Genomic DNA, 19,684 nt, shown 5'->3' on the forward strand with positions numbered 1-19,684 from the left:
CCGACTACGCTGAAGGCCATGAGGCAAATCATCCACGCATTTTTCACGGTCCTCGCACTTATTTGCGAAATGTCCAGTCCCTCTTCGATGGACAAACACGCCGCTGCTGCTTCTTGTATCCGGGCTCCAGGGGTTGTCTTGGGTGAGCCAGTGGCACGCCGTGATCGTACAGTGGTTAATACTCTGTGTTGTGGCCGCAGCTACACTCGTTCGAATCCGGGTCACGGCAACCCTTTGCCGTTGAGTATACGGGAAGGTTGAACATTTTTTACCACCTCATCTTTCTGCGTGATTTTGTTTCTGAAGCTTGGCCTGTGCAGGGCGCCACCAGACAAGGGCGCTTGCTTTCTAACATTAGGCGTAGTCGTGGCCGAGAGGTAAAGGTGATGGACTTGAAATCCATTGGGGTCTCCCCGCGCAGGTTCGAACTCTGCCGACTACGGGAGGGATTTGTAGTGTAATTGTGCCTTCTATGGTCCTTCGCTCTCTGTGCCATAACTGCTTCTAGCTTTCATCCTCGTGACACCTGGGTCTCTTCTAGGCAGCTTGTTGTAAAACTGCTGCTTTATAAAAGGTGAGAAGACAGTGCTCCACAAGAGCCCGGATAGCTCAGTCGGTAGAGCATCAGACTTTTAATCTGAGGGTCCAGGGTTCAAGTCCCTGTTCGGGCGAAGGACTGTCTGCTTTTGGCGGAGTCACCTTGCTATCACTACGGTCCATCTCTTCTTTTGAATCTGTACTGGAGCGGTGTTCCTTCCTGCTCCAGGGTATCAGTGCACCTCACTTGTTTGGCACTCCTGATTCTGATGGTCAGCTCGTTAGGAAAGCGGGCTCACAGAGTGAGTAGAATAAGACAGACCTCCGAAAAAGATCCAAGATGGCGCCGCACATGGCTGCTTCAGTGCTTGGCTCTCCAGTGTTTGTACTGTTTTTGTTCGTTTTTCCTGTTTTTTGTTTAACAAACACGATCAGTTTCACCAGGGATGAACTGCTGAACATTCGGCAGAACACACCACATGATATTTTTCCAGATTTCTATTAAACAGACGTTTTACTGAACATTGTTATCGGAGGAGCAGCGGCGCTGATCAAGCGCTTCAGGACGCGCAGACGGGGAAAGCGAGCGGGAGCGCTCGTCAGACTCAGGAAGCGCGGATTTCGAACGCCGTTGCCTAGCATCCATCTCGCAAATCTCCGCTCTCTACCCAACAAAACGGACGAACTCCTTCTGCTCTCTCGGACAAATAAGGATTTCTCTCACTCTGCTGCTCTGTGTTTCACGGAAACCTGGCTGAATGACGCCATACCGGACAGCGCACTCCATCTGCCGGGCTTTCAGCTGTTTAGAGCGGACCGCGAAGCAGAATCAACGGGGAAATCGCGCGGTGGCGGGACATGCTTTTACATCAATGAACGGTGGTGTACAGATGTAACTGTATTAAAGAAGATGTGCTGTCCTGATCTAGAAACGCAGTTTATCAACTGCAAGCCGTTCTATTCGCCGCGGGAGTTTCACTCGTTCATTCTGGTCAGTGTTTACATCCCTCCTCAAACGCAAGTAAGTCTGGCTTTACAGAAACTCGCTGATCAGATCATTGACACAGAACAACAACACCCGGACTCTGTTTTAATCATTCTTGGGGACTTTAATAAAGCCAATCTCTCCCGTGAACTGCCAAAATACAGACAGCATGTTACCTGTCCCACCAGAGACAGTAATATACTGGATCACTGTTACACCACAATAAAGGATGCATATCACTCTGTTCCACGAGCAGCTTTGGGATGTTCTGATCACTGTCTGATTCATATTATACCGACCTAGAAGCAGAAACTTAAATCTGCTAAACCTGTAGTAAAGACTGTGAAGAGATGGACCAGCGAAACAGAGCAGGATTTACAATCTTGTTTTGACATCACAGACTGGAGCGTTTTTGAAGCTGCTACCACCGATCTGGACGAACTCACAGAGACCGTAACATCCTATATTAGTTTCTGTGAGGATATATGCATTCCTACCAGGACTTATTTAACATTCAACAATGATAAGCCATGGTTTACAGTAAAACTCAGACATTTTCGTCAGGCCAAAGAGGATGCCTACAGAAATGGGGACAGGGTCTTGTACAATCAGGCCAGGAACACACTGAACAAAGAGATTAGAGCGGCTAAAAAGACCTAAGCTAAAAAGTTGGAAGACCAGTTTACTTCCAACGACTCTACTTCAGTTTGGAGAGGACTGAGAGCCATCACAAACTACAAGACACCATCCCCTTGCACTGAGGCTAATCAACGACTTGCTAACGACCTGAATGAGTTTTATTGTAGATTTGAAACCCCCAACACCCACTCTGACCATCTCCCTACACAACCATTAACACCTCCTGCAATCCCCCTCTCCATACCTCCTGCTCTTCAAATCTGTGAAGATGATGTGCGCCAGGTCTTCAAGAAAAACAAAAGAAGAAAAGCACCAGGCCCAGATGGCGTTACACCAGCCTGTCTGAAAACCTGTGCTGACCAGCTGGCCCCCATCTTTTCACAGATCTTCAACAGATCTCTGGAGTTGTGTGACGTGCCTTCCTGCTTCAAACGCTCAACCATAATCCCCATTCCAAAGAAACCCAAGATAACAGGACTTAACGACTACAGACCTGTGGCTCTAACGTCTGTCGTCATGAAGTCGTTTGAAAAACTGGTTCTGGCTTATCTGAAGGACATCACTGGACCCTTACTGGACCCCCTGCAGTTTGCGTACCGAACAAACAGGTCCGTGGATGATGCAATCAACATGGCATTGCACTTCATCCTGCAACATCTGGACAAAACAGGGACTTATGTGAGGATCCTGTTTGTGGACTTTAGTTCGGCTTTCAACACCATCATCCCAACAACCCTCCAGACCAAACTGACCCAGCTCTCTGTTCCTAGCTCTATCTGTCAGTGGATCACCAGCTCTCTGACAGATAGGCAACAGTTAGTGAGACTGGGGTAATTCATGTCAAACAGCTGCTCCACCAACACTGGTGCCCCTCAGGGATGTGTTCTCTCCCCTCTGCTCTTCTCCCTGTACACCAACGACTGCACCTCTAAAGACCCCTCTGTCAAGCTCCTGAAGTTTGCAGACGACACTACAGTCATCAGCCTCATCCAGGACGGTGACGAGTCTGCTTACAGACAGGAGGTTGAGCAGCTGGCTGTCTGGTGCAGTCTTAACAACCTGGAGCTGAACACGCTCAAAACAGTGGAGATGACTGTGGACTTTAGGAGAAACCCCCCTGCACTTTCCCCACTCACCATCATGAACAGCACTGTGACTGCAGTGGAGTCATTCAGATTCCTGGGAACCACCATCTCTCAGGACCTGAAGTGGGACAATCACATTGGCTCCATTGTGAAAAAAGCCCAACAAAGGTTGTACTTCCTTCGCCAGCTGAGGAAGTTTAACCTGCCACAGGAGCTGCTGAAACAGTTCTACTCAGCCGTCATTGAGTCAGTCCTGTGTACTTCAATTACTGTCTGGTTTGGTTCAGCTACAAAATCAGATATCAGAAGACTACAGGGAACTGTTCGGACTGCTGAAAGGATTATTGGTGCTCCCCTGCCCACCCTCCAAGAACTGTACACATCCAGAGTGAGGAAAAGGACTCAGAAAATCACTCTGGATCCCTCACATCCAAGTCACCCCATCCTTGAACTTTTGCCATCTGGCCGGCGCCTCAGAGCCGCAAATACAAGAACAGCAAGGCACAAGAATAGTTTCTTCCCCCAGGCAATCTACCTCATGAACAGTTAAATGTTTCCCACTTAAACTTATGCAAAAATGTGCAATATCCTTATATTTATTTGTTACCCCTCCATCCTAGAACATTCCTGCATCTCACTCAATCCTATTCCATTATCATTTATAGCACAATTGTTTATACACTTATTTATTTGCCAATTTGTAAATCTCCTGTAAATTTTTTTTTTTTGTCTGTGTGTTGTTGTCTCTGTTTACTGGAAGCTTATGTCACTAAAACCAATTCCTTGTATGCGCAAGCATACTTGGCAATAAAGCTCTTTCTGATTTCTGATTCTGATTCTGATTCTGAATTGTGCAGTGCTGTCGGTCCCCAGGCCCATCACTGAAAAACCCCATAACATAGGATGAGACATGGCAGCCTGATTTCTCCTCAGTGGGACTACTGTTTTACCCGCTTACAGGGCTAGCTTGCAATCTCCGCTTGCTAGGTTGCAAGTAGGTCAGGCAGCAATGTGACACACAACAGGGCAGAAGGTAGTCTGCTTAATTCAAGTCCCTGTTTGGGCGAAGGTCAGTCTTCTTTTTGTAGGCCTCAGCTTGCTATCACTACGGTCCATCTCTTCTGCTGACTCTGTACTAGAGCGATGTTCCTTCCTGCTCCCGGGGATCAGTGCATCTCCCTTGTTCGGCAACCCTGATTCTGATGGTCAGCCCTTTAGGAAAGAGTGCTCACAGAGTGAGTAGAATAAGACAGACTTCCCAATTGTGCAGTGCTGTCGGTCCCCAGGGCCAGTACTGAAAAACCCCATTACATAGGATGAGACATGGCAGCCTGATTTCTCCTCAGTGGGACCACTGTTTTACCCGCTTGCAGGGCTAGCTTGCAATCTCCGCTTGCTGACTGAGCTGGGTTGGTTGCAAGTAGGTCAGGCAGCAGTGTTGGACACAAACTGAGCAGAAACTGGTCCACTCCCGTAGTCGTGGCCGAGTGGTTAAGGCGATGTACTAGAAATCCATTGGGGTCTCCCTGCGCAGGTTCGAATCCTGCCGACTACGCTGAAGGCCATGAGGCAAAGCATCCATGCATTTTTCATGGTCCTCGCACTTATTTGCCCAATGTCCAGTCCCTCTTCGATGGACAAACACGCCGCTGCTGCTTCTTGTATCCGGGATCCAGGGGTTGTCTTTGGTGAGCCAGTGGCATGCCGTGATCGTATAGTGGTTAGTACTCTGTGTTGTGGCCGCAGCAACCCCCGTTCGAATCTGGGTCACGGCAACCCTTTGCCGTTGAGTATACGGGAAGGTTGAAAATTTTTTACCACCTCATCTTTCTGTGTGATTTTGTTTCTGAAGCTTGGCCTGTGCAGGGCGCCACCAGACAAGGGCACTTGCTTTCTAACATTAGGCGTAGTCATGGCCGAGAGGTAAAGGCGATGGACTTGAAATCCATTGGGGTCTCCCCGCGCAGGTTCGAACTCTGCCGACTACGGGAGGAATTTGTAGTACTGCTTTAGCTTTCTGTGACGGTAATTGTGCCTTCTATGGTCCTTCGCACTCTGTGCCATAACTGCTTCTAGCTTTCATCCTCGTGACACCCGGGTCTCTTCTAGGCAGCTTGTTGTAAAACTGCTGCTTTATAAAAGGTGAGAAGACGGCGCTCCACAAGAGCCCGGATAGCTCAGTCGGTAGAGCATCAGACTTTTAATCTGAGGGTCCAGGGTTCAAGTCCCTGTTCGGGTGAAGGTCTGTCTGCTTTTGGCGGAGTCACCTTGCTATCACTACGGTCCATCTCTTCTTCTGAATCTGTACTGGAGCGGTGTTCCTTCCTGCTCCAGGGTATCAGTTCACCTCCCTTGTTCGGCACACATGATTCTGATGGTCAGCCCTTTAGGAAAGAGTGCTCACGGAGTGAGTAGAATAAGACAAACCTCCGAATTGTGCAGTGCTGTCGGTCCCCAGGCCCATCACTGAAAAACCCCATTACATAGGATGAGACATGGCAGCCTGGTTTCTCCTCAGTGGGACTGCTGTTTTACCCGCTTACAGGGCTAGCTTGCAATCTCCGCTTGCTAGGTTGCAAGTAGGTCAGGCAGCAATGTGACACACAACAGGGCAGAAGGTAGTCTGCTCAATTCAAGTCCCTGTTTGGGCGAAGGTCAGTCTACTTTTTGGAGGGCTCAGCTTGCTATCACTACGGGTCCATCTCTTCTGCTGACTCTGTATTAGAGCGATGTTCCTTCCTTCTCCCGGGGATCAGTGCATCTCCCTTGTTCGGCACACATGATTCTGATGGTCAGCCCTTTAGGAAAGAGTGCTCGCGGAGTGAGTAGAATAAGAAAGACCTCCCATTTGTGCAGTGCTGTCGGTCCCCAGGGCCAGTACTGAAAAACCCCATTACATAGGATTAGACATGGCAGCCTGATTTCTCCTCAGTGGGACTGCTGTTTTAGCTGCTTCCAGGGCTAGCTTACAATCTCCGCTTGCTAGGTTGCAAGTAGGTCAGGCAGCAGTGTTACACACAACATGGCAGAAGGTGGTCTGCTTAATTCAAGTCCCTGTTTGGGCAAAGGTCAGTCTTCTTTTTGTAGGCCTCAGCTTGCTATCACTACGGTCCATCTCTTCTGCTGACTCTGTACTAGAGCGATGTTCCTTCCTGCTCCCGGGGATCAGTGCATCTCCCTTGTTCGGCACACCTGATTCTGATGATCAGCCCTTTAGGAAAGAGTGCTCACAGAGTACGTAGAATAAGACGGACTTCCCAATTGTGCAGTGCTGTCGGTCCCCAGGGCCAGTACTGAAAAACCCCATTACATAGGATGAGACATGGCAGCCTGATTTCTCCTCAGTGGGACTGCTGTTTTACCCGCTTCCAGTGCTAGCTTACTATCTCGGCTTGCTAGGTTGCAAGTAGGTCAGGCAGCAATGTGACACACAACAAGGCAGAAGGTAGTCTGCTTAATTCAAGTCCCTGTTTGGGCGAAGGTCAGTCTACTTTTTGGAGGGCTCAGCTTGCTATCACTACGGGTCCATCTCTTCTGCTGACTCTGTATTAGAGCGATGTTCCTTCCTTCTCCCGGGGATCAGTGCATCTCCCTTGTTCAGCACACATGATTCTGATGGTCAGCCCTTTAGGAAAGAGTGCTCACGAAGTGAGTAGAATAAGAAAGACCTCCCATTTGTGCAGTGCTGTCGGTCCCCAGGGCCAGTACTGAAAAACCCCATTACATAGGATTAGACATGGCAGCCTGATTTCTCCTCAGTGGGACTGCTGTTTTAGCTGCATCCAGGGCTAGCTTACAATCTCCGCTTGCTAGGTTGCAAGTAGGTCAGGCAGCAGTGTTACACACAACATGGCAGAAGGTGGTCTGCTTAATTCAAGTCCCTGTTTGGGCGAAGGTCAGTCTTCTTTTTGTAGGCCTCAGCTTGCTATCACTACGGTCCATCTCTTCTGCTGACTCTGTACTAGAGCGATGTTCCTTCCTGCTCCCGGGGATCAGTGCATCTCCCTTGTTCGGCACACCTGATTCTGATGATCAGCCCTTTAGGAAAGAGTGCTCACAGAGAGAGTAGAATAAGACAGACTTCCCAATTGTGCAGTGCTGTCGGTCCCCAGGGCCAGTACTGAAAAACCCCATTACAAAGGATGAGACATGGCAGCCTGATTTCTCCTCAGTGGGACTGCTGTTTTAGCCGCTTCCAGGGCTAGCTTAAAATCTCGGCTTGCTAGGTTGCAAGGAGGTCAGGCAGCAGTGTTACACACAACATGGCAGAAGATGGTCTGCTTAATTCAAGTCCCTGTTTGGGCGAAGGTCAGTCTTCTTTTTGTAGGCCTCAGCTTGCTATCACTATGGTCCATCTCTTCTGCTGACTCTGTACTAGAGCGATGTTCCTTCCTGCTCCAGGGTATCAGTGCACCTCCCTTGTTTGGCACACCTGATTCTGATGGTCAGCTCGTTAGGAAAGCGCGCTCACAGAGTGAGTAGAATAAGACAGACCTCCGAATTGTGCAGTGCTGTCGGTCCCCAGGCCCAGCACTGAAAAACGTCATTACATAGGATGAGACATGGCAGCCTGATTTCTCTTAGAGCGATGTTCCTTCCTTCTTCAGGGGGTCAGTGCATCTTCCTTGTTCGGCACACATGATTCTGATGGCTAGCCCTTTAGGAAAGAGTGCTCACGGAGTGAGTAGAATAAGACAGACCTCCCATTTGTGCAGTGCTGTCGGTCCCCAGGGCCAGTACTGAAAAACCCCATTACATAGGATGAGACATGGCAGCCTGATTTCTCCTCAGTGGGACTGCTGTTTTAGCCACTTCAAGGGCTAGCTTACAATCTCGGCTTGCTAGGTTGCAAGTAGGTCAGGCAGCAGTGTTACACACAACATGGCAGAAGGTGGTCTGCTTAATTCAAGTCCCTGTTTGGGCGAAGGTCAGTCTTCTTTTTGTAGGCCTCAGCTTGCTATCACTACGGTCCATCTCTTCTGCTGACTCTGTACTAGAGCGATGTTCCTTCCTGCTCCCGGGGATTAGTGCATCTCCCTTGTTCGGCAAACCTGATTCTGATGGTCAGCTCTTTAGGAAAGAGTGCTCACAGAGTGAGTAGAATAAGACAGACTTCCCAATTGTGCAGTGCTGTCGGTCCCCAGGGCCAGTACTGAAAAACCCCATTACATAGGATGAGACATGGCAGCCTGATTTCTCCTCAGTGGGACCACTGTTTTACCCGCTTGCAGGGCTAGCTTGCAATCTCCGCTTGCTGACTGAGCTGGGTTGGTTGCAAGTAGGTCAGGCAGCAGTGTTGGACACAAACTGAGCAGAAATTGGTCCACTCCCGTAGTCGTGGCCGAGTGGTTAAGGCGATGGACTAGAAATCCATTGGGGTCTCCCCGCGCAGGTTCGAATCCTGCCGACTACGCTGAAGGCCATGAGGCAAAGCATCCACGCATTTTTCACGGTCCTCGCACTTATTTGCGAAATGTCCAGTCCCTCTTCGATGGACAAACACGCCGCTGCTGCTTCTTGTATCCGGGCTCCAGGGGTTGTCTTGGGTGAGCCAGTGGCACGCCGTGATCGTACAGTGGTTAGTACTCTGTGTTGTGGCCGCAGCTACACTCGTTCGAATCCGGGTCACGGCAACCCTTTGCCGTTGAGTATACGGGAAGGTTGAACATTTTTTACCACCTCATCTTTCTGCGTGATTTTGTTTCTGAAGCTTGGCCTGTGCAGGGCGCCACCAGACAAGGGCGCTTGCTTTCTAACATTAGGCGTAGTCGTGGCCGAGAGGTAAAGGTGATGGACTTGAAATCCATTGGGGTCTCCCCGCGCAGGTTCGAACTCTGCCGACTACGGGAGGGATTTGTAGTGTAATTGTGCCTTCTATGGTCCTTCGCTCTCTGTGCCATAACTGCTTCTAGCTTTCATCCTCGTGACACCTGGGTCTCTTCTAGGCAGCTTGTTGTAAAACTGCTGCTTTATAAAAGGTGAGAAGACAGTGCTCCACAAGAGCCCGGATAGCTCAGTCGGTAGAGCATCAGACTTTTAATCTGAGGGTCCAGGGTTCAAGTCCCTGTTCGGGCGAAGGACTGTCTGCTTTTGGCGGAGTCACCTTGCTATCACTACGGTCCATCTCTTCTTCTGAATCTGTACTGGAGCGGTGTTCCTTCCTGCTCCAGGGTATCAGTGCACCTCCCTTGTTTGGCACTCCTGATTCTGATGGTCAGCTCGTTAGGAAAGCGGGCTCACAGAGTGAGTAGAATAAGACAGACCTCCGAAAAAGATCCAAGATGGCGCCGCACATGGCTGCTTCAGTGCTTGGCTCTCCAGTGTTTGTACTGTTTTTGTTCGTTTTTCCTGTTTTTTGTTTAACAAACACGATCAGTTTCACCAGGGATGAACTGCTGAACATTCGGCAGAACACACCACATGATATTTTTCCAGATTTCTATTATACAGACGTTTTACTGAACATTGTTATCGGAGGAGCAGCGGCGCTGATCAAGCGCTTCAGGACGCGCAGACGGGGAAAGCGAGCGGGAGCGCTCGTCAGACTCAGGAAGCGCGGATTTCGAACGCCGTTGCCTAGCATCCATCTCGCAAATCTCCGCTCTCTACCCAACAAAACGGACGAACTCCTTCTGCTCTCTCGGACAAATAAGGATTTCTCTCACTCTGCTGCTCTGTGTTTCACGGAAACCTGGCTGAATGACGCCATACCGGACAGCGCACTCCATCTGCCGGGCTTTCAGCTGTTTAGAGCGGACCGCGAAGCAGAATCAACGGGGAAATCGCGCGGTGGCGGGACATGCTTTTACATCAATGAACGGTGGTGTACAGATGTAACTGTATTAAAGAAGATGTGCTGTCCTGATCTAGAAACGCAGTTTATCAACTGCAAGCCGTTCTATTCGCCGCGGGAGTTTCACTCGTTCATTCTGGTCAGTGTTTACATCCCTCCTCAAACGCAAGTAAGTCTGGCTTTACAGAAACTCGCTGATCAGATCATTGACACAGAACAACAACACCCGGACTCTGTTTTAATCATTCTTGGGGACTTTAATAAAGCCAATCTCTCCCGTGAACTGCCAAAATACAGACAGCATGTTACCTGTCCCACCAGAGACAGTAATATACTGGATCACTGTTACACCACAATAAAGGATGCATATCACTCTGTTCCACGAGCAGCTTTGGGATGTTCTGATCACTGTCTGATTCATATTATACCGACCTAGAAGCAGAAACTTAAATCTGCTAAACCTGTAGTAAAGACTGTGAAGAGATGGACCAGCGAAACAGAGCAGGATTTACAATCTTGTTTTGACATCACAGACTGGAGCGTTTTTGAAGCTGCTACCACCGATCTGGACGAACTCACAGAGACCGTAACATCCTATATTAGTTTCTGTGAGGATATATGCATTCCTACCAGGACTTATTTAACATTCAACAATGATAAGCCATGGTTTACAGTAAAACTCAGACATTTTCGTCAGGCCAAAGAGGATGCCTACAGAAATGGGGACAGGGTCTTGTACAATCAGGCCAGGAACACACTGAACAAAGAGATTAGAGCGGCTAAAAAGACCTACGCTAAAAAGTTGGAAGACCAGTTTACTTCCAACGACTCTACTTCAGTTTGGAGAGGACTGAGAGCCATCACAAACTACAAGACACCATCCCCTTGCACTGAGGCTAATCAACGACTTGCTAACGACCTGAATGAGTTTTATTGTAGATTTGAAACCCCCAACACCCACTCTGACCATCTCCCTACACAACCATTAACACCTCCTGCAATCCCCCTCTCCATACCTCCTGCTCTTCAAATCTGTGAAGATGATGTGCGCCAGGTCTTCAAGAAAAACAAAAGAAGAAAAGCACCAGGCCCAGATGGCGTTACACCAGCCTGTCTGAAAACCTGTGCTGACCAGCTGGCCCCCATCTTTTCACAGATCTTCAACAGATCTCTGGAGTTGTGTGACGTGCCTTCCTGCTTCAAACGCTCAACCATAATCCCCATTCCAAAGAAACCCAAGATAACAGGACTTAACGACTACAGACCTGTGGCTCTAACGTCTGTCGTCATGAAGTCGTTTGAAAAACTGGTTCTGGCTTATCTGAAGGACATCACTGGACCCTTACTGGACCCCCTGCAGTTTGCGTACCGAACAAACAGGTCCGTGGATGATGCAATCAACATGGCATTGCACTTCATCCTGCAACATCTGGACAAAACAGGGACTTATGTGAGGATCCTGTTTGTGGACTTTAGTTCGGCTTTCAACACCATCATCCCAACAACCCTCCAGACCAAACTGACCCAGCTCTCTGTTCCTAGCTCTATCTGTCAGTGGATCACCAGCTCTCTGACAGATAGGCAACAGTTAGTGAGACTGGGGTAATTCATGTCAAACAGCTGCTCCACCAACACTGGTGCCCCTCAGGGATGTGTTCTCTCCCCTCTGCTCTTCTCCCTGTACACCAACGACTGCACCTCTAAAGACCCCTCTGTCAAGCTCCTGAAGTTTGCAGACGACACTACAGTCATCAGCCTCATCCAGGACGGTGACGAGTCTGCTTACAGACAGGAGGTTGAGCAGCTGGCTGTCTGGTGCAGTCTTAACAACCTGGAGCTGAACACGCTCAAAACAGTGGAGATGACTGTGGACTTTAGGAGAAACCCCCCTGCACTTTCCCCACTCACCATCATGAACAGCACTGTGACTGCAGTGGAGTCATTCAGATTCCTGGGAACCACCATCTCTCAGGACCTGAAGTGGGACAATCACATTGGCTCCATTGTGAAAAAAGCCCAACAAAGGTTGTACTTCCTTCGCCAGCTGAGGAAGTTTAACCTGCCACAGGAGCTGCTGAAACAGTTCTACTCAGCCGTCATTGAGTCAGTCCTGTGTACTTCAATTACTGTCTGGTTTGGTTCAGCTACAAAATCAGATATCAGAAGACTACAGGGAACTGTTCGGACTGCTGAAAGGATTATTGGTGCTCCCCTGCCCACCCTCCAAGAACTGTACACATCCAGAGTGAGGAAAAGGACTCAGAAAATCACTCTGGATCCCTCACATCCAAGTCACCCCATCCTTGAACTTTTGCCATCTGGCCGGCGCCTCAGAGCCGCAAATACAAGAACAGCAAGGCACAAGAATAGTTTCTTCCCCCAGGCAATCTACCTCATGAACAGTTAAATGTTTCCCACTTAAACTTATGCAAAAATGTGCAATATCCTTATATTTATTTGTTACCCCTCCATCCTAGAACATTCCTGCATCTCACTCAATCCTATTCCATTATCATTTATAGCACAATTGTTTATACACTTATTTATTTGCCAATTTGTAAATCTCCTGTAAATTTTTTTTTTTTGTCTGTGTGTTGTTGTCTCTGTTTACTGGAAGCTTATGTCACTAAAACCAATTCCTTGTATGCGCAAGCATACTTGGCAATAAAGCTCTTTCTGATTTCTGATTCTGATTCTGATTCTGAATTGTGCAGTGCTGTCGGTCCCCAGGCCCATCACTGAAAAACCCCATAACATAGGATGAGACATGGCAGCCTGATTTCTCCTCAGTGGGACTACTGTTTTACCCGCTTACAGGGCTAGCTTGCAATCTCCGCTTGCTAGGTTGCAAGTAGGTCAGGCAGCAATGTGACACACAACAGGGCAGAAGGTAGTCTGCTTAATTCAAGTCCCTGTTTGGGCGAAGGTCAGTCTACTTTTTGGAGGGCTCAGCTTGCTATCACTACGGATCCATCTCTTCTGCTGACTCTGTATTAGAGCGATGTTCCTTCCTGCTCCCGGGGATCAGTGCATCTCCCTTGTTCGGCACACCTGATTCTGATGATCAGCCCTTTAGGAAAGAGTGCTCACAGAGTACGTAGAATAAGACGGACTTCCCAATTGTGCAGTGCTGTCGGTCCCCAGAGCCAGTACTGAAAAACCCCATTACATAGGATGAGACATGGCAGCCTGATTTCTCCTCAGTGGGACCGCTGTTTTACCCGCTTGCAGGGCTAGCTTGCATTCTCCGCTTGCTGACTGAGCTGGGTTGGTTGCAAGTAGGTCAGGCAGCAGTGTTGGACACAAACTGAGCAGAAATTGGTCCACTCCTGTAGTCGTGGCCGAGTGGTTAAGACGATGGACTAGAAATCCATTGGGGTCTCCCCGCGCAGGTTCGAATCCTGCCGACTACGCTGAAGGCCATGAGGCAAAGCATCCATGCATTTTTCACGGTCCTCGCACTTATTTGCGAAATGTCCAGTCCCTCTTCGATGGACAAACACGCCGCTGCTGCTTCTTGTATCCGGGCTCCAGGGGTTGTCTTGGGTGAGCCAGTGGCACGCCGTGATCGTATAGTGGTTAGTACTCTGTGTTGTGGCCTCAGCAACCCCCGTTCGAATCCGGGTCACGGCAACCCTTTGCCGTTGAGTATACGGGAAGGTTGCAAATTTTTTACCACCTCATCTTTCTGCGTGATTTTGTTTCTGAAGCTTGGCCTGTGCAAGGCGCCACCAGACAAGGGCGCTTGCTTTCTAACATTAGGCGTAGTCGTGGCCGAGAGGTAAAGGCGATGGACTTGAAATCCATTGGGGTCTCCCCGCGCAGGTTCGAACTCTGCCGACTACGGGAGGGATTTGTAGTACTGCTTTAGCTTTCTGTGACGGTAATTGTGCCTTCTATGGTCCTTCGCTCTCTGTGCCATAACTGCTTCTAGCTTTCATCCTCGTGACACCTGGGTCTCTTCTAGGCAGCTTGTTGTAAAACTGCTGCTTTATAAAAGGTGAGAAGACAGTGCTCCACAAGAGCCCGGGTAGCTCAGTCGGTAGAGCATCAGACTTTTAATCTGAGGGTCCAGGGTTCAAGTCCCTGTTTGGGCGAAGGTCTGTCTGCTTTTGGCGGAGTCACCTTGCTATCACTACGGTCCATCTCTTCTTCTGAATCTGTACTGGAGCGGTGTTCCTTCCTGCTCCAGAGTATCAGTGCACCTCCCTTGTTTGGCACACCTGATTCTGATGGTCAGCTCGTTAGGAAAGCGGGCTCACAGAGTGAGTAGAATAAGACAGACCTCCGAATTGTGCAGTGCTGTCGGTCCCCAGGCCCATCACTGAAAAACCCCATTACATAGGAAGAGACATGGCAGCCTGATTTCTCCTCAGTGGGACTGCTGTTTTACCCGCTTACAGGGCTAGCTTGCAATCTCCGCTTGCTAGGTTGCAAGTAGGTCAGGCAGCAATGTGACACACAACAGGGCAGAAGGTTGTCTGCTTAATTCAAGTCCCTGTTTGGGCGAAGGTCAGTCTACTTTTTGGAGGGCTCAGCTTGCTATCACTACGGGTCCATCTCTTCTGCTGACTCTGTATTAGAGCGATGTTCCTTCCTGCTCCCGGGGATCAGTGCATCTCCCTTGTTCGGCACACCTGATTCTGATGATCAGCCCTTTAGGAAAGAGTGCTCACAGAGAGAGTAGAATAAGACAGACTTCCCAATTGTGCAGTGCTGTCGGTCCCCAGGGCCAGTACTGAAAAACCCCATTACAAAGGATGAGACATGGCAGCCTGATTTCTCCTCAGTGGGACCGCTGTTTTACCCGCTTGCAGGGCTAGCTTGCATTCTCCGCTTGCTGACTGAGCTGGGTTGGTTGCAAGTAGGTCAGGCAGCAGTGTTGGACACAAACTGAGCAGAAATTGGTCCACTCCTGTAGTCGTGGCCGAGTGGTTAAGGCGATGGACTAGAAATCCATTGGGGTCTCCCCGCGCAGGTTCGAATCCTGCCGACTACGCTGAAGGCCATGAGGCAAAGCATCCATGCATTTTTCACGGTCCTCGCACTTATTTGCGAAATGTCCAGTCCCTCTTCGATGGACAAACACGCCGCTGCTGCTTCTTGTATCCGGGCTCCAGGGGTTGTCTTGGGTGAGCCAGTGGCACGCCGTGATCGTATAGTGGTTAGTACTCTGTGTTGTGGCCGCAGCAACCCCCGTTCGAATCCGGGTCACGGCAACCCTTTGCCGTTGAGTATACGGGAAGGTTGAAAATTTTTTACCACCTCATCTTTCTGCGTGATTTTGTTTCTGAAGCTTGGCCTGTGCAGGGCGCCACCAGACAAGGGCGCTTGCTTTCTAACATTAGGCGTAGTCGTGGCCGAGAGGTAAAGGCGATGGACTTGAAATCCATTGGGGTCTCCCCGCGCAGGTTCGAACTCTGCCGACTACGGGAGGGATTTGTAGTACTGCTTTAGCTTTCTGTGACGGTAATTGTGCCTTCTATGGTCCTTCGCTCTCTGTGCCATAACTGCTTCTAGCTTTCATCCTCGTGACACCTGGGTCTCTTCTAGGCAGCTTGTTGTAAAACTGCTGCTTTATAAAAGGTGAGAAGACAGTGCTCCACAAGAGCCCGGGTAGCTCAGTCGGTAGAGCATCAGACTTTTAATCTGAGGGTCCAGGGTTCAAGTCCCTGTTTGGGCGAAGGTCTGTCTGCTTTTGGCGGAGTCACCTTGCTATCACTACGGTCCATCTCTTCTTCTGAATCTGTACTGGAGCGGTGTTCCTTCCTGCTCCAGAGTATCAGTGCACCTCCCTTGTTTGGCACACCTGATTCTGATGGTCAGCTCGTTAGGAAAGCGGGCTCACAGAGTGAGTAGAATAAGACAGACCTCCGAATTGTGCAGTGCTGTCGGTCCCCAGGCCCATCACTGAAAAACCCCATTACATAGGATGAGACATGGCAGCCTGATTTCTCCTCAGTGGGACTGCTGTTTTACCCGCTTACAGGGCTAGCTTGCAATCTCCGCTTGCTAGGTTGCAAGTAGGTCAGGCAGCAATGTGACACACAACAGGGCAGAAGGTAGTCTGCTTAATTCAAGTCCCTGTTTGGGCGAAGGTCAGTCTACTTTTTGGAGGGTTCAGCTTGCTATCACTACGGGTCCATCTCTTCTGCTGACTCTGTACTAGAGCCATGTTCCTTCCTGCTCCCGGGGATCAGTGCATCTCCCTTGTTCGGCACACCTGATTCTGATGATCAGCCCTTTAGGAAAGAGTGCTCACAGAGTACGTAGAATAAGACGGACTTCCCAATTGTGCAGTGCTGTCGGTCCCCAGGGCCAGTACTGAAAAACCCCATTACATAGGATGAGACATGGCAGCCTGATTTCTCCTCAGTGGGACTGCTGTTTTAGCTGCATCCAGGGCTAGCTTACAATCTCCGCTTGCTAGCTTGCAAGTAGGTCAGGCAGCAGTGTTACACACAACATGGCAGAAGGTGGTCTGCTTAATTCAAGTCCCTGTTTGGGCGAAGGTCAGTCTTCTTTTTGTAGGCCTCAGCTTGCTATCACTACGGTCCATCTCTTCTGCTGACTCTGTACTAGAGCGATGTTCCTTCCTGCTCCCGGGGATCAGTGCATCTCCCTTGTTCGGCACACCTGATTCTGATGATCAGCCCTTTAGGAAAGAGTGCTCACAGAGAGAGTAGAATAAGACAGACTTCCCAATTGTGCAGTGCTGTCGGTCCCCAGGGCAAGTACTGAAAAACCCCATTACAAAGGATGAGACATGGCAGCCTGATTTCTCCTCAGTGGGACTGTTGTTTTAGCCGCTTTCAGGGCTAGCTTAAAATCTCCGCTTGCTAGGTTGCAAGGAGGTCAGGCAGCAGTGTTACACACAACATGGCAGAAGGTGGTCTGCTTAATTCAAGTCCCTGTTTGGGCGAAGGTCAGTCTTCTTTTTGTAGGCCTCAGCTTGCTATCACTACGGTCCATCTCTTCTGCTGACTCTGTACTAGAGCGATGTTCCTTCCTGCTCCCGGGGATCAGTGCATCTCCCTTGTTCGGCAAACCTGATTCTGATGGTCATCCCTTTAGGAAAGAGTGCTCACAGAGTGAGTAGATTAAGACAGACTTCCCAATTGTGCAGTGCTGTCGGTCCCCAGGGCCAGTACTGAAAAACCCCATTACATAGGATGAGACATGGCAGCCTGATTTCTCCTCAGTGGGACCGCTGTTTTACCCGCTTGCAGGGCTAGCTTGCATTCTCCGCTTGCTGACTGAGCTGGGTTGGTTGCAAGTAGGTCAGGCAGCAGTGTTGGACACAAACTGAGCAGAAATTGGTCCACTCCCGTAGTCGTGGCCGAGTGGTTAAGGCGATGGATTAGAAATCCATTGGGGTCTCCCCGCGCAGGTTCGAATCCTGTCGACTACGCTGAAGGCCATGAAGCAAAGCATCCATACATTTTTCACGGTCCTCGCACTTATTTGCGAAATGTCCAGTCCCTCTTCGATGGACAAACACGCCGCTGCTGCTTCTTGTATCCGGGCTCCAGGGGTTGTCTTGGGTGAGCCAGTGGCATGCTGTGATCGTATAGTGGCTAGTACTCTGTGTTGTGGCCGCAGCAACCCCCATTTCAAATCCGGGTCAGGGCAACCCTTTGCCCTTGAGTATACGGGAAGGTTGAAAATTTTTTACAACCTCATCTTTCTGCGTGATTTTGTTTCTAAAGCTTGGCCTGTGCAGGGCGCCACCAGACAAGGGCGCTTGCTTTCTAACATTAGGCGTAGTCGTGTCTGAGAGGTTAAGGCGATGGACTTGAAATCCATTGGGGTCTCCCCGCGCAGGTTCGAACTCTGCCGACTACGGGAGGGATTTGCAGTATTGCTTTAGCTTTCTGTGACGTAATTGTGCCTTCTATGGTCCTTCGCTCTCTGTGCCATAACTGCTTCTAGCTTTCATCCTCGTGACACCTGGGTCTCTTCTAGGCAGCTTGTTGTAAAACTGCTGCTTTATAAAAGGTGAGAAGACAGTGCTCCACAAGAGCCAGGATAGCTCAGTCGGTAGAGCATCAGACTTTTAATCTGAGGGTCCAGGGTTCAAGTCCCTGTTCGGGTGAAGGTCTGTCTGCTTTTGGCGGAGTCACCTTGCTATCACTACGGTCCATCTCTTCTTCTGAATCTGTACTGGAGCAGTGTTCCTTCCTGCTCCAGCGTATCAGTGCACCTCCCTTGTTTGGCACACCTGATTCTGATGGTCAGCTCATTAGGAAAGCGGGCTCACAGAGTGAGTAGAATAAGACAGACCTCCGAATTGTACAGTGCTGTCGGTCCCCAGGCCCAGCACTGAAAAACCCCATTACATAGGATGAGACATGGCAGCCTGATTTCTCCTCAGTGAGACCGCTGTTTTACCCGCTTGCAGGGCTAGCTTGCAATCTCCGCATGCTGACTGAGCTGGGTTGGTTGCAATTAGGTCAGGCAGCAGTGTTGGTCACAAACTGAGCAGAAATTGGTCTACTCCCGTAGTCGTGGCCGAGTGGTTAAGGCGATAGACTAGAAATCCATTGGGGTCTCCCCGCGCAGGTTCGAATCCTGCAGACTATACTGTTTGCTGAAGGCCATGAGGCAAAGCATCCATGCATTTTTCAAGGTCCTCGCACTTATTTGCAAAATGTCCAGTCCCTCTTCGATGGACAAATAAGCCGCTGCTGCTTCTTGTATCCGGGATCCAGGGGTTGTCTTGGGTGAGCCAGTGGCACGCCTTCATCGTATAGTGGTTAGTACTCTGTGTTGTGGCCGCAGCAACCCCGGTACGAATCCGGGTAACGGCAACCCTTTGCCGTTGGGTATACGGGAAGGTTGAAAATTTTTTACCACCTCATCTTTCTGCGTGACTTTGTTTCTGAAGCTTGGCCTGTGCAGGGCGCCACCAGACAAGGGCGCTTGCTTTCTAACGTTAGGCGTAGTCGTGGCCGAGAGGTTAAGGCGATGGACTTGAAATCCATTGGGATCTCCCCGTGCAGGTTCGAACTCTGCCGACTATGGGAGGGATTTGCAGTATTGCTTTAGCTTTCTGTGACGGTAATTGTGCCTTTTATTGTCCTTCGCTCTCTGTGCCATAACTGCTTCTAGCTTTCATCCTCGTGACACCTGTGTCTCTTCTGGGCAGCTTGTTGTAAAACTGCTGCTTTATAAAAGGTGGGAAGCCAGTGCTCCACAAGAGCCTGGATAGCTCAGTCGGTAGAGCATCAGACTTTTAATCTGAGGGTCCAGGGTTCAAGTCCCTGATCGGGTGAAGGTCTGTCTGCTTTTGGCAGAGTCACCTTGCTATCACTACGGTCCATCTCTTCTTCTGAATCTACTTGAGCGGTGTTCCTTCCTGCTCCAGGGTATCAGTGCACCTCCCTTGTTAGGCACACCTGATTCTGATGGTCAGCTCGTTAGGAAAGCGCGCTCACAGAGTGAGTAGAATAAGACAGACCTCCGAATTGTGCAGTGCTGTCGGTCCCCAGGCCCAGCACTGAGAAACCCCATTACATAGGATGAGACATGGCAGCCTGATTTCTCCTCAGTGGGACTGCTGTTTTACCCGCTTCCAGGGCTAGCTTACAATCTCGGCTTGCTAGGTTGCAAGTAGGTCAGGCAGCAATGTGACACACAACAGGG

General features: G+C 49.7%; 15 non-coding genes across 15 annotated transcripts in view; all 15 read left to right on the top strand.

The window, feature by feature from the left end:
* Nucleotides 1-9, top strand: part of trnas-aga (transfer RNA serine (anticodon AGA)) — an 82-nt gene extending 73 nt beyond the window's left edge. Inside the window, exon 1 of the tRNA in view lies at nt 1-9. This exon is cut by the window's left edge and continues 73 nt beyond it. This is a non-coding gene — a tRNA (tRNA-Ser).
* Nucleotides 10-360: 351 nt separating this feature from the next.
* trnas-uga (transfer RNA serine (anticodon UGA)) lies at nt 361-442 on the top strand. Its single transcript has one exon. It is a non-coding gene; the product is annotated as a tRNA-Ser (tRNA).
* A 156-nt stretch (nt 443-598) lies between these two features.
* Nucleotides 599-671, top strand: trnak-uuu (transfer RNA lysine (anticodon UUU)). Its single transcript has one exon. It is a non-coding gene; the product is annotated as a tRNA-Lys (tRNA).
* Nucleotides 672-4,719: 4,048 nt separating this feature from the next.
* Nucleotides 4,720-4,801, top strand: trnas-aga (transfer RNA serine (anticodon AGA)). Its single transcript has one exon. It is a non-coding gene; the product is annotated as a tRNA-Ser (tRNA).
* Nucleotides 4,802-5,412: 611 nt separating this feature from the next.
* trnak-uuu (transfer RNA lysine (anticodon UUU)) lies at nt 5,413-5,485 on the top strand. The gene has a single exon. It is a non-coding gene; the product is annotated as a tRNA-Lys (tRNA).
* A 3,092-nt stretch (nt 5,486-8,577) lies between these two features.
* trnas-aga (transfer RNA serine (anticodon AGA)) lies at nt 8,578-8,659 on the top strand. Its single transcript has one exon. It is a non-coding gene; the product is annotated as a tRNA-Ser (tRNA).
* A 351-nt stretch (nt 8,660-9,010) lies between these two features.
* Nucleotides 9,011-9,092, top strand: trnas-uga (transfer RNA serine (anticodon UGA)). The gene has a single exon. It is a non-coding gene; the product is annotated as a tRNA-Ser (tRNA).
* Nucleotides 9,093-9,248: 156 nt separating this feature from the next.
* trnak-uuu (transfer RNA lysine (anticodon UUU)) lies at nt 9,249-9,321 on the top strand. Its single transcript has one exon. It is a non-coding gene; the product is annotated as a tRNA-Lys (tRNA).
* A 4,049-nt stretch (nt 9,322-13,370) lies between these two features.
* trnas-aga (transfer RNA serine (anticodon AGA)) lies at nt 13,371-13,452 on the top strand. The gene has a single exon. It is a non-coding gene; the product is annotated as a tRNA-Ser (tRNA).
* A 351-nt stretch (nt 13,453-13,803) lies between these two features.
* trnas-uga (transfer RNA serine (anticodon UGA)) lies at nt 13,804-13,885 on the top strand. The gene has a single exon. It is a non-coding gene; the product is annotated as a tRNA-Ser (tRNA).
* Nucleotides 13,886-14,063: 178 nt separating this feature from the next.
* On the top strand, nt 14,064-14,136 carry trnak-uuu (transfer RNA lysine (anticodon UUU)). The gene has a single exon. It is a non-coding gene; the product is annotated as a tRNA-Lys (tRNA).
* Nucleotides 14,137-14,956: 820 nt separating this feature from the next.
* On the top strand, nt 14,957-15,038 carry trnas-aga (transfer RNA serine (anticodon AGA)). Its single transcript has one exon. It is a non-coding gene; the product is annotated as a tRNA-Ser (tRNA).
* Nucleotides 15,039-15,389: 351 nt separating this feature from the next.
* Nucleotides 15,390-15,471, top strand: trnas-uga (transfer RNA serine (anticodon UGA)). The gene has a single exon. It is a non-coding gene; the product is annotated as a tRNA-Ser (tRNA).
* A 178-nt stretch (nt 15,472-15,649) lies between these two features.
* trnak-uuu (transfer RNA lysine (anticodon UUU)) lies at nt 15,650-15,722 on the top strand. The gene has a single exon. It is a non-coding gene; the product is annotated as a tRNA-Lys (tRNA).
* A 1,646-nt stretch (nt 15,723-17,368) lies between these two features.
* trnas-aga (transfer RNA serine (anticodon AGA)) lies at nt 17,369-17,450 on the top strand. Its single transcript has one exon. It is a non-coding gene; the product is annotated as a tRNA-Ser (tRNA).
* Nucleotides 17,451-19,684: the final 2,234 nt, after the last annotated feature.

Source organism: Carassius carassius, chromosome 18, assembly GCF_963082965.1.
Source record: "Carassius carassius chromosome 18, fCarCar2.1, whole genome shotgun sequence".
Classification (NCBI taxonomy): domain Eukaryota; kingdom Metazoa; phylum Chordata; class Actinopteri; order Cypriniformes; family Cyprinidae; genus Carassius; species Carassius carassius.